General features: G+C 36.3%; 2 pseudogenes; one reads left to right on the plus strand and one right to left on the minus strand.

The window, feature by feature from the left end:
• Window positions 1-12,146, minus strand: part of LOC135207419 (calcitonin gene-related peptide type 1 receptor-like) — a 71,943-nt pseudogene extending 59,797 nt beyond the window's left edge.
• Window positions 12,147-12,407: 261 nt separating this feature from the next.
• Window positions 12,408-12,500, plus strand: part of LOC135207420 (calcitonin gene-related peptide type 1 receptor-like) — a 74,238-nt pseudogene continuing 74,145 nt past the window's right edge.

Raw genomic sequence — 12,500 nt, forward strand, 5'->3', positions numbered from 1 at the left:
GAAATATTGTCGTTAAAAGTGTTGCTTTGTGAACGTGAAGATCAAAGAAGAAACATACGAAAGTAGAGTTTAGCATATATTTATGTGTGTATATGTATATATATATATATATATATATATATATATATATATATATAAATATATATATTATATATATATATAATATATAGTATATATATATATATATATATAAATCATATATATATATATATATATATATATATATATATATATATATAATGTATTTATATATATATATATATATATATATATATATATATATAATATATATATATATACAGAGAGAGAGAGATAGAGAGAGAATAACAGGACCTCATTTTAAAACCGATGGTAGCTAACGGAGATTTATATCTGATTAAATAAAGTCGTGTAATTGTCTCTATGAATGCGCAATACCATTGCGCAAGTGATCAAGCTAATATATATATATATATATATATATATATATATATATATATATATATATATATATATATATAGATATATGTATGTATGTATATTGCAGAAACCATCGTTATTCCCTGTTTCTGAGACGAAACAGAAGACTATAACATAGATGTAATTGATAGGCTTACTAATAACCATGTAAAAATAAATAGAGAATATATACATAATAACGGTCACTGGACCGACCAATATCGCTTCAATTCCAACACAGTCGGTTTGCAGTCAATAATCATTTAATTACATTAACCCGATTTGATTGATGACACAGCGCCAAAAAATATCTACACTTCGGATTAATGACCAGAATGAAATCAACCCCGCTATTATCTGCCAACTAAATTCACTGTGAAAAAATCATGACAGTTTCAAATTCGGGTCAATTCGATCGGGTGACAAAAATCCCACAAACAACGATTCGATTATCCTCGCTGCGTTTTGTCGTGACAAGCTTTTATTTTTTGCTTTCTCGGGGAGTAAGCCTGCAAGCTATTTTGTTGTTGTTGTTTTGGTGTTGGTGGGGTGGGGTAGGAAAGCTAAAAATGTCTGAAAAAGGTGTTTCGCGTTGAGTTCAGATACAGGAATGTTAGGAGAGGATGTTTTCTTATTTATTTATTAAAAATGAAAATGTAAGAATTCATTGTGTTTGTTAAACAGTCCAGACAAATTATTTTTAATACAATATAGCTTATTTATCTTAATTTTTGTTTTCTTGGTGAAACAACGCTCTATTTGACCATAGATTTGATCATAACTGTTTTAGAGACAGCAAGGTTGGAACTTCCGATTCTCACTTCCATAACTATGAGACGGAAATTATGGCAATAATGCAGGAATGAATAAATAAAGGGGATGATTATGGCAATAAATATAGATGGATTATTTATACTCCCTAAGGGATGAGATGTTAGTTATACTCTCCTAATATTATCGATATTAAAACTGAGCCATGGCAAGCTCTTATTGTATAGCTTTATTTATTCACAGGCCCGCAGGGTTAAAACTTTCTTTGCTCAATGAATGATATAAGGGAAATAAGACGATAAATGCAGAGGGAAAAGAGTGTTAATCACTACTAGTATTGCCGACATTAAGAGTAAAACCATGGCAAACTCTTATTTTTATAACTTAATAATAGCGACCTCTATGTTAAAATAACGATTCTTAATGCATAATAATGAAGGGAAACTATGGCTATCAATTCAAAGGTATAATGACGTCATTCATTCACAAATGTTGTCAATTTTACATAATGGGACACAAAAGTTTGATCATTAAGTACTGGAGTACAGGATAGTACAATGAAGCACTCAAATATATCAATATTAAAAGGTATAGAATGAATGTTTTGATTTTTAAAAAAAAATGGGCTGTAGAATAATATTGTCAATCACCTCACAGATAATGTCGATATTAAAGTATAGTTTACGAATATTTGTCTTTTAAGTACTGGGGTGTGGGATAATACTATCTGTAGATCACTAATATTGTCGATATTAAAAGATATATGAATTTGACTTTTCATTACTGGGATGCTGGATAATGCTGTGAATCGCTCACTAATATTGTCGATATTAAAAGATACCCAACGAGCATTTGACTTTTCATTTCCTGTTCCCAGGTCATGCAATCAGGGAGCCATTCATTTCAGTCATACCTGGAAAAAAATAAATCTGTTTAAAAAAAAACACGCACTCACACATAAACACACAGACATAGCACACACAAACATGCAAACACTTCTATGTCACGATTCATTTCATTCATACCTAGAAAAAGATCTTTATCTATTTAAAAATAACACGCACACATGAACACAACATAAACCATAAACACACACACGTACACACACGTGCGAACACACCTATGTCACGACGTGAGGATAATGAGACCTGCTTTTTTCCTTCGTTAACAGAAACTGCAGTGCGAAGTTTATCTATTTTTGTTTTTGTTTTATATCAGTTTCACCACATGACATCGAGAGCGACGGGGGGGTGGGAAAGGATGGTTTGCTTTGTCGAGTGGCGGCCGACAGACGTTTGCTGGAAAATTATTCTCGAAAAGTTATATATATTATATTATTATATATATATATATATATATATATATATATATATATATATATATTATTATATATATCATATATAATATATATATATATATAATATATATATATAGGTATATATGTATATAGATATATATATATATATATATATATATATATATATATATACTATATATATATATTATATATTATACATATATATAACATGCGTGTGTGCGTTCTTCTTCAACATTAATTCATTCCTTCAACATGCTTAACTCCAGCAAAAACTGCTCAGGCTCACAGCCTCATTCATACTTTTTCACTGTTGGACCGTTGATGAACTCCTTGCGTAATAAAACTCCGCGAATTTTGCCCACCTACACGGAAGGCTGAATATTCGTTCCTCGAACTCCCCCCCACCGTACATGGATTCTCTCAGACATTCTCTTCACTTCCTGGATTATCATCCCCCTTCTTGTCCAATACATCTTCCTACCCTTTCTAGGTCTTTTCATCTTTTCACTAACGCTTGTGATGTATACAGTCTTTCAGCGAACTATTACTTCCATTACTTCCACATACAGCGAGAGAGAATTCTTAGATAAGGAGGGCGAAGGACTCTTAAAAATGTATATGCAAAAGGAAAGATACAGTCGAGAAGAATTCAGTCCCATGTATATGGCGTCAGATTCATCAACGTTCGTCAACTGCAGAGGGCTGATTGAATCAGATGCGGATGAGGGAATGGTGCAAAGGGGAGAGAAGTTTGTGTGTGTGTGTGTGTGTGTGAGAGAGAGAGAGAGAGAGAGAGAGAGAGAGAATTCCGTGCCTAATTCCAAGTCGACAACATCACAACTCGCAAAAAAAGAAAAAAAAATGTTATGAAAAACGAAATATCGGAAAATAGAGGCCTTACTACCAATTTCGATTCGGGAACGTCCGTCATTGTCCAGAGGTTTTCCTTTTGGGACGGCCCTTTTTTGGTATAGAAGAACTCCGAAAATTGTCGATGCTCTATGAAAGGAGGCAAGAAAGTAGGAAAAAAAAAATGAGGAGAGCATTGTAGGAAGAAGAAGTTTAATCAGGGTCAAAAAGAAAGTGTGAAGCTTCCAGAAAAGGACTGTTTACTTCATGGAAGGTCTTTGAGAGACATATTTTAATCTCCTTTCTACCTGTATTTTCTATGTTAAAATATAAGGTTTCTTGGGTACTTCAAGTACATTTTTTTATCATCAATCCGTTTTTTCTTCCTCTTTGGTCGTTCATCTTTGAAGTTTTTTATATCATTTGTCCTATTAATTCGATACAAATGACCGAAATGTAAACATCTTTAAAAGTCAATATAACGGGGCGTTAACTGCGAGAGAGAGAGAGAAGAGAGAGAGAGAGAGAGAGAGAGAGAGAGAGAAGGAAGGTATCTTTAATGTCCGCGATAGGGCGCCAGCTTAACTGCATCTTTTGACTGGGTCTTGAAAGCACGCACAAACACCCCCCGCCCGCGCAATTCCTCTCTCCCATACATTTAATATCAACCGAAATTTCAACACTTCCAGACTTTTCATCTCCTAAAAACAAGTCATGAATTTAGCAGTTTCCATTTCCCTTTCTCATCAACTACGCAAAAGTTTTTTCTTCAAAATATTCCTGTTTGGCCTCTTTCGCAAATATTTATCAGGGTAGAATCCGAGGTATTTTGATTACCATCTCTTCTCTTATTTTAATCATCTTAAAGTTTAGTTGTTAAGGTCCTTATATATGTTTAGATCTCCTCGTAAAAGAGATATTCGTTTGCATTCAATGAAAATGGGTGGAAGTAATCCCCCTGGTGGGTTATGATGGACATTATCGTTAATCTGTAATTATCACTTTGAAAGCTATTCATCTTTTAAAGTTCTTAAGTGTATTACAACTCTAAAGGTGGAATTCATTTCGAACTATATTTTTTAAATTTAGGAAACCTAACTATTATATATCATATATATATATATATATAGTATATATATATATATATATATATCTATGTATATATATATATATATATATATATATATATATATATATATATATATATATATATATATATATAAACATTTTTCATGGATAATCTACAAATCATTTAACTCTGGTGGCATAATTCAATGTTAAAGGGCTTGCAGAGCGAAAAAACGTCATGTTTTCCATGACAGAACCATATTTATCTCTTGGCAAATTGCTTCCTCTATACACGTGTATTGTCTATATTACATTTCCTTAAACTTAAAAGGAAATATGAGGATAGGCTGAAGGAAAGAAGTGAGAGAGGTGCAGGGGAAGTAAGAGTTAAATGAATAATATTAGCAAACAAATAGGTATTAAGGTAAAGGAGACTCTCACAATTAGAGTTAATGTCATATGATAGAAATAAAAAACGATAGTCCAGGTACAGTGGAACGCGTGAGTTATGGCAACTTCCCAGTGATACCTGGGGCGTGTGAACGGCGATTAATGTGTACAGAAAGCATTATTATTATTATTATTCATTCATCTGGAACAACCCCCGCAGGGGACACAGACTTGAAATTCAAGCTTCTAAAAAATACGATGGGGTCGGGGTCCATTTCAAAGAAAGTTATTAGAAAGACAAGTAAAATATAAAATTAATAAATAAACATAAAAATCCAAATAGACTATTAGAGGAAGTCAAATGGTATGGAAAAGTAGAGGAGCTACAACAGTGCATAATGACAAGAGGTTCTGAAAAAAAAAGCTGTTTCAAAAGGTTAAGAAAATCTAAACTACGAAACTGATATTGAACGAGGCTTCTTTCCTATACAAGAAAGCTGCTTTCCCAACTCAGGAACGCACCTTCGTCAATAGTTTTTTTTTCTGTTTTTTTTTTTTTTTTTTTTTTTTTTTTTTTTTTTTATTTTTTTTTTTTTTTTTTTTTTTTTTTTTTCATAGCTCCTGGAAAGGCCATTAAGAGGAAGGCGAGACTTTAGTTTAGGGAAGGGACGTGATTGAGAAAGGGTTGAGGATAAGATTACGATAGATTTTGAAAAGCTGAAAAGGCTGTTTGAGACTTGAGGAGGAGGAGGAGGAGGAAGACGAGGAGGAGGAGTAGGAGTAGGAGGAGGAAGGCGAGGAAGAAGAGGAAGTCACTCATGCGAGGATTAACGGACGTCGAGATGGAAACTCCTTTGGAGGTTTGAAGAAAGGAATGGAAAAGGTACTTACAATATCCACTTTGGAATACAGAGTTTACGTTTTTGTGGGTGATACTGGCTTCGCTAAAACACTACTAACTCTCCCTCTGCCTTAACCTTCAGTTAGACAAATACTTCACGAAATTATGCTTTTTTTCTTTCAATTGAGATCCCCACATATTACATAACATTATTTTGACCAGTCCCCTTCACTCTATTGAATTAATGTTCTCGACTGGCTGCTGCAGTGAAAAGGTGGATTATTATTATTATTATTATTATTATTATTACATTATTATTATTATTACTACTACTACATACTACTACTACTACTACTACTACTACTACTACTACTTCATCTAAGAGTAACATTTACGCTTTAATCTCTAGGTTATCTTCGAGAAATTATTATTATTATTATTATTTTTTTACTTTTTTTATTATTTATTTTTTTTTTGCTCTATCACAGTCCCCTCCAATTCGACTGGGTGGTATTTATAGTGTGGGGTTCCGGGGTTGCATCCTGCCTCCTTAGGAGTCCATCACTTTTCTTACTATGTGTGCCGTTTCTAGGATCACCTCCTCTGCATGAGTCTTGAGCTACTTCAGCCTCTAGTTTTTTCTAGATTCCTTTTCAGGGATCTAGGGATCGTGCCTAGTGCTCCTATGATTATGGGTACGATTTCCACTGGCATATCCCATATTCTTCTTATTTCTATTTTCAGATCTTGATACTTATCCATTTTTCCCTCTCTTTCTCTTCAACTCTGGTGTCCCATGGTATTGCGATATCAATGAGTGATACTTTCTTCTTGACTTTGTCAATCAACGTCACGTCTGGTCTGTTTGCACGTATCACCCTATCCGTTATGATACCATAGTCCCAGAGAATCGTTGCGTGATCGTTTTCTATCACTCCCTCAGGTTGGTGCTCGTACCACTTATTACTGCAAGGTAGCTGATGTTTCTTGCACAGGCTCCAGTGGAGGGCTTTTGCCACTGAATCATGCCTCTTTTTGTACTGGTTCTGTGCAAGTGCCGGGCATTCGCTTGCTATGTGGTTTATGGTTTCATTTTTCGTGTTGCACTTTCTACATATGGGAGAGATGTTATTTCCGTCTATCATTCTTTGAACATATCTGGTTCTTAGGGCCTGATCTTGGGCCGCTGTTATCATTCCTTCAGTTTTCCTTCTTGAGCTCTCCCCTTTGTAGCCATTGCCATGTGTCATCGCTGCTAGTTCTTTAGTCTGTCTCATGTATTGTCCGTGCATTGGTTTGTTGTGCCAGTCCTCTGTTCTGTCTGTCATTCTCCTGTCTCTGTATATTTCTGGGTCTTCGTCTACCTTTCTTAGTCCTTCTTCCCATGCACCTCTTTAGCCCCCTCGTCTTCACTGGTTTTCAGATATTGCCCAGTGCTCTGTTCTCGATGTTGACGCAGTCCTCTACTTAGTAGTCCTCTCCCTCCTTCCTTTCGTGTTATGTATAGTCTGGTCCATAGTTTGCTCTTGGGTAGTGGCTTTGTGTATTGTCATATGTTTCCTGGTTTTCTGATCTATGCTGTGGAGTTTCTGCCTTCGTCCATTCCACTATTCCTGCGCTGTATCTGATTACTGGCACTGCCCATGTGTTTATGCTTTTATCATATTTCCGGCGTTGAGTTTTTGACTTGAGTATCGCCTTGAGTCTCTGCATATATTCTTTCCTGATCGTAACCTTCATCTCTTGGTGTTTTTATATCCCCTCCTTCCATTATTCCCAGGTATTTGTATCCAGTCTCTATATGTGTTTGATGTTGCTCCCATCTGGTAGCTCTATCCCTTCAGTTTCTAGTTACTTTGCCTTTTTGTATGTTGACTAAGGCGCATTTTTCTATTCCAAACTCCATCCTGATGTCCCCAGATACAATCATTATTATTATTATTATTATTATTATTATTATTATTATTATTATTATTATTGAAAGATATTGCTGCATCAGCTGCATTCTACTTGCAAATAGTCTTCTCTATTTTTCTAATAACTGCTTTCTCCTCTGCTATTACAACTGGCGGAGTATTGCGCCAATATTACTCATCGGCGCAATATTCGCCAGTCGTAATAGCAGAGAGAAAGTAATTATTAGAAAATTGAGAAGACTATTTACAAGTTTGAATGCAGCTGATGCAGCAATATCTTTCTATAAAGACTTGTTTGAAAGAGGGTCTCCTTCCAATATATTATTATTATTATTATTATTTTTTTCTATCACAGTCTTTCCAATTCGACTGGGTGGTATTTATAGTGAGGGTTCCGGGTAGCATCCTGCCTCCTTAGGAGTCCATCACTTTTCTTACTATGTGCGCCGTTTCTAGGATCACACTCTTCTGCATGAGTCCTGGAGCTACTTCAGCCTCTAGTTTTTCTAGATTCCTTTTCAGGGATCTTGGGATCGTGCCTAGTGCTCCTATGATTATAGGTACGATTTCCACTGGCATATCCCATATTCTTCTTATTTCTATTTTCAGATCTTGATACTATCCATTTTTTCACTCTCTTTCTCTTCAACTCTGGTGTCCCATGGTATTGCGACAATCAGTGAGTGATACTTTCTTCTTGACTTTGTCAATCAACGTCATGTCTGGTCTATTTGCACGTATCACCCTATCCGTTATGATACCATAGTCCCAGAGGATCTTTGCGTGATCGTTTTCTATCACTCCCTCTGGTTGGTGCTCGTACCACTTATTACTGCAAGGTAGCTGATGTTTCTTGCACAGTCTCCAGTGGAGGGCTTTTGCCACTGAATCATGCCTCTTTTTGTACTGATTCTGTGCAGTGGCCGGGCATTCGCTTGCTATGTGGTTTATGGTTTCATTTTTCGTACTGCACTTCCTACATATGGGAGAGATGTTATTTCCGTCTATCGTTCTTTGAATATATCTGGTTTCCTAGGGCCTGATCTTGTGCCGCTGTTATCATTCCTTCAGTTTCCTTCTTTATGCTCTCCCCTCTGTAGCCATTGCCATGTGTCATCGCTGGCTAGTTCTTTAGTCTGTCTCATGTATTGTCCTTGCATCGGTTTGTTGTGCCAGTCCTCTGTTCTGTCTGTCATTCTCCTGTCTCTGTATATTTTTCTGGGTCTTTGTCTACTTTTTATTAGTCCTTCTTCCCATGCACTCTTTAGCCACTCGTCTTCACTGTTTTCAGATATTGCCCCAGTGCTCTGTTCTCGATGTTGACGCAGTCCTCTATACTTAGTAGTCCTCCTCCCTCCTTTCCCTTTCGTGTTATGTATAGTCTGGTCCGTATTTGCTCTTGGGTGTAGTGCTTTGTGTATTGTCATATGTTTCCTGGTTTTCTGATCTATGCTGCGGAGTTCTGCCTTCCGTCGTCCATTCCACTATTCCTGCGCTGTATCTGATAACTGGTACTGCCCATGTGTTTATGGCTTTTTATCATATTTCCGGCGTTGAGTTTTGACTTGAGTATCGCCTTGAGTCTCTGCCTATATTCTTTTCTGATCGTGTCCTTCATCTCTTGGTGTTTTATATCCCCTCCTTCCATTATTCCCAGGTATTTGTATCCTGTCTCATCTATGTGTTTGATGTTGCTCCCATCTGGTAGCTTTATCCCTTCAGTTCTCATTACTTTGCCTTTTTGTATGTTGACTAACGGCGCATTTTTCTATTCCAAACTCCATCCTGATGTCCCCAGATACAATCCTTACAGTCTGGATTAGGGTATCTATTTCCTTGATGCTCTTCACTTACCATTTTGTCTATCAGGAGCTGGTCTTTTGTGCCCCTACACTCCTTCTGCAGCCTTTCTGTTGTTGGGGGTGGATGTTTGTCTCCTCTAGGTAATTGTATAGCCTTTCACTGATGATACCTGTTAGTAACTTCCACATTATTGGTAGGCAGGTGATAGGCCTGTAGTTACTGGCTATATTTCCCTTACTCGTCCTCTTTTTGTACTATGGATGTTCTTCCTGTGGTCATCCATTGGGTGCATGGTGATTTGAGATACAATGCTGGAGTTGTTCTGCTTATTCGTGGGTTGTAGGGCCTTGAAGTTTTTGAGCCAGTATCCATGGACTTCATCAGGACCTGGGGCTTTCCAGTTTGGCATTTTCGTTTAGTTGGTGTCTGACTGTGTCTGTCGTGATCTCTGTGAATCTTTGTTTTATTCTCCCTGTTGCATGTTTGTTGTGTGATACCGGATTGCTCCATATGTTTTTTTCCCAGAGTCTCTTACTTGGTTCGGCTTCAGGAATTTCTGGTGGTTGTCTTCCCCTCTTAGTTGGCTGTATAGTCTTTTCTGGTTGGTTCCGAATAGTTTGTTCTGTTGGTATCCCTTATTCCTGTTCATGTACCGTTGGATCTTATGTGCTTTGGCCTTAAGCCTCTGTTTTACATCTTTCTATTGTGTTGTTTTAGTCCCCTCTCTTGTACTTTGTATTTCTTGTTGAGTTCCTCCTTTGTTTTCTTGCTTCTTAGCCTTTTTCTGCCATCTCTTTCAGTTTTCTCAAGTCAGATCTCATCACCATGATTTGCTTTTCCAGGCGCCTTTTCCAAGGAGGTTGCTGTTTTGGTTTCTGTTGGGTTGGTTGTGCTGGTGGTGTTGGTGTTCGAATCCCCATCAGTTCTGCTACTAATCTTGCTCCTGCATATGCCAAGTTATTTGTTTCTGTGATACTGGTGGTGTGTATTATACCCATTATTTCATTGACCTCACTTGTTTTCTCCCTTAATTTCTTGGTGTTGTAGGCTTTCATGGAGGGTATCTTTGTCTCTCTGTATCTGGCTCCACCATTGACTAATCTTTTCTACCCATTCCGTCCTCTCTGTTACTTCGTCGGTGTTTCTTCGTGTGTCGTTGTTTGATACTCATCATCCCTGTCGTCTTAAGTGGCATCGTCTCTCAGTTCGTCTTCGTGTAATTCGTTTCCGTGTGACATTTCCCTTTCCAGATTCTTCTCTTTCTGTTGGGGAGAGCAAGTTCTTTTTCTTTATGTTCCTTACTTGGTCTGCCAGCCTCTGCTCTGTTTGGGGGGTGTATTCCTCTCATTCCAGATGTTGACCAAACCTTCTTCTATATCCTCTCTCCGTCGGGTTGCTTCTGATGTAGCATCTTCTTATTTCCTTATTTTCTTCTCTTGTCCATTTCTTCCTTTTTGCTTCTGTAGCTCCAATCTCAGGCTGTTGATTACTGTCGTTTGCGGTGGTCAGTTGCTGGATGACGACCTCCAAGTACCTGACCGTCTTCCCCTTCAATTGGTTGAATACCTGGCTGCCGGACGAAACTCCTCTGTTGCCAGAGGTTCCATTTACGTCGTTGTCGTTTATTCCTTCATTTCTTTCCATCATTGCTGAGTTTTTGCTATTTAACCCATAGCTTGACCCTACCCCATCATGGGATAGGTACTCATTTACAGCTGAGTAGACTGAGGAAATTATGGTAAAGATCCTTTCCCAAGGAATCACCGCCGAGGAGAGCGGTTCACCCATCCAACGACTGACCAGCCCCAATTTTGCTTAACTTAACTTAATCAGCCCAATGACGACCTAACCCACTCTGCCACGGCGCCACATGTTATTATTATTATTATTATTATTATTAATTATTATTATTATTATTATTATTATTATTATTGATAATACGGAAGGACTTGTATTAAACTTAGTTATTCAGTCTTTATTTTGACCTTTTTCCAATCTACTGAAAAATGAACTTTTCTTTTTTAAATTTTATATATTGGTAGTTTTTTCTGACGAACACCTTCAATTTAAAGCTGATGGTCTTGAAACTTTCAATCCTTTGAAATCTCTCTCTCTCTCTCTCTCTCTCTCTCGCTCTCTCTCTCTCTCTCTCTCTCTCTCTCTTATTCCAATAGTCTTGACTATTTTTATCATGCATACTGAATCCTGTCTCAAATCTGGCATTTTGTTTGTAAGGGCAAAGAGCCCTTTCTTCTTGACGATCAAACTGTTAAACAATTTCTTGAACCATTTTTAGAAGAAATGCATCAGCGCTTTGAAGAAGTTTTCACCTAATAAAAACAATTCTTTGATAAATCTTTGACTTTGATGCAGTTTTCTATCTATAGTCAAATGAGATTGCTCCTGCTTTCTAAATACTTTTAAACTGACATAACTTCCTCTTAGGTTAAAGCATCGAAAACTTCATTTATCCGAACTTTGCTTGGATGTCTAATATAGTTCATCAAAGAAAACTTTCTGCATGAGATTTTGGCGTTTTCTGCTTTGATTCACAAACCTTCACGTCGACAACATAGGATTTTTTAGAAACTAGACTAACCTTACTGAAAAGAATCCAAGGGCCTTTTACTTTATCCATCTTGACAAACATTATGTTGTCTTCCATTTTTTCTATTTTGGGCGACCCTGCTCCCCTGAGATCTCTAGGAATGGCCCTCTCAAATTTAATAGGATCCCAAATATAGTACTGCATATGCTAATAATAATAATAATAATAATAATAATAATAACAATATAATAATAATAATAATAATAATAATAATAATAATAATAATAATAATAATAATAATAATAATAATAATAAAAATTCACAATCTCGTGAAGAACAATCTGTCATAAAAAGCCACAATTATATAGTAGAGATATAATACTCTGTTATATAATTGTGGGTATTTATAGCACAATGATATAATAATAATAATAATAAATAATAATAATAATAATAAAGACGATGATGATAGAGATAGAGGAAGCAAAGAAAGAAGGTATATTCAGTTATAATTTCATTAGTTGATGGACATTCTTGCCTATTATAGTCACAACAAAA

This window comes from Macrobrachium nipponense, chromosome 32, assembly GCF_015104395.2.
Source record: "Macrobrachium nipponense isolate FS-2020 chromosome 32, ASM1510439v2, whole genome shotgun sequence".
Lineage (NCBI taxonomy): Eukaryota > Metazoa > Arthropoda > Malacostraca > Decapoda > Palaemonidae > Macrobrachium > Macrobrachium nipponense.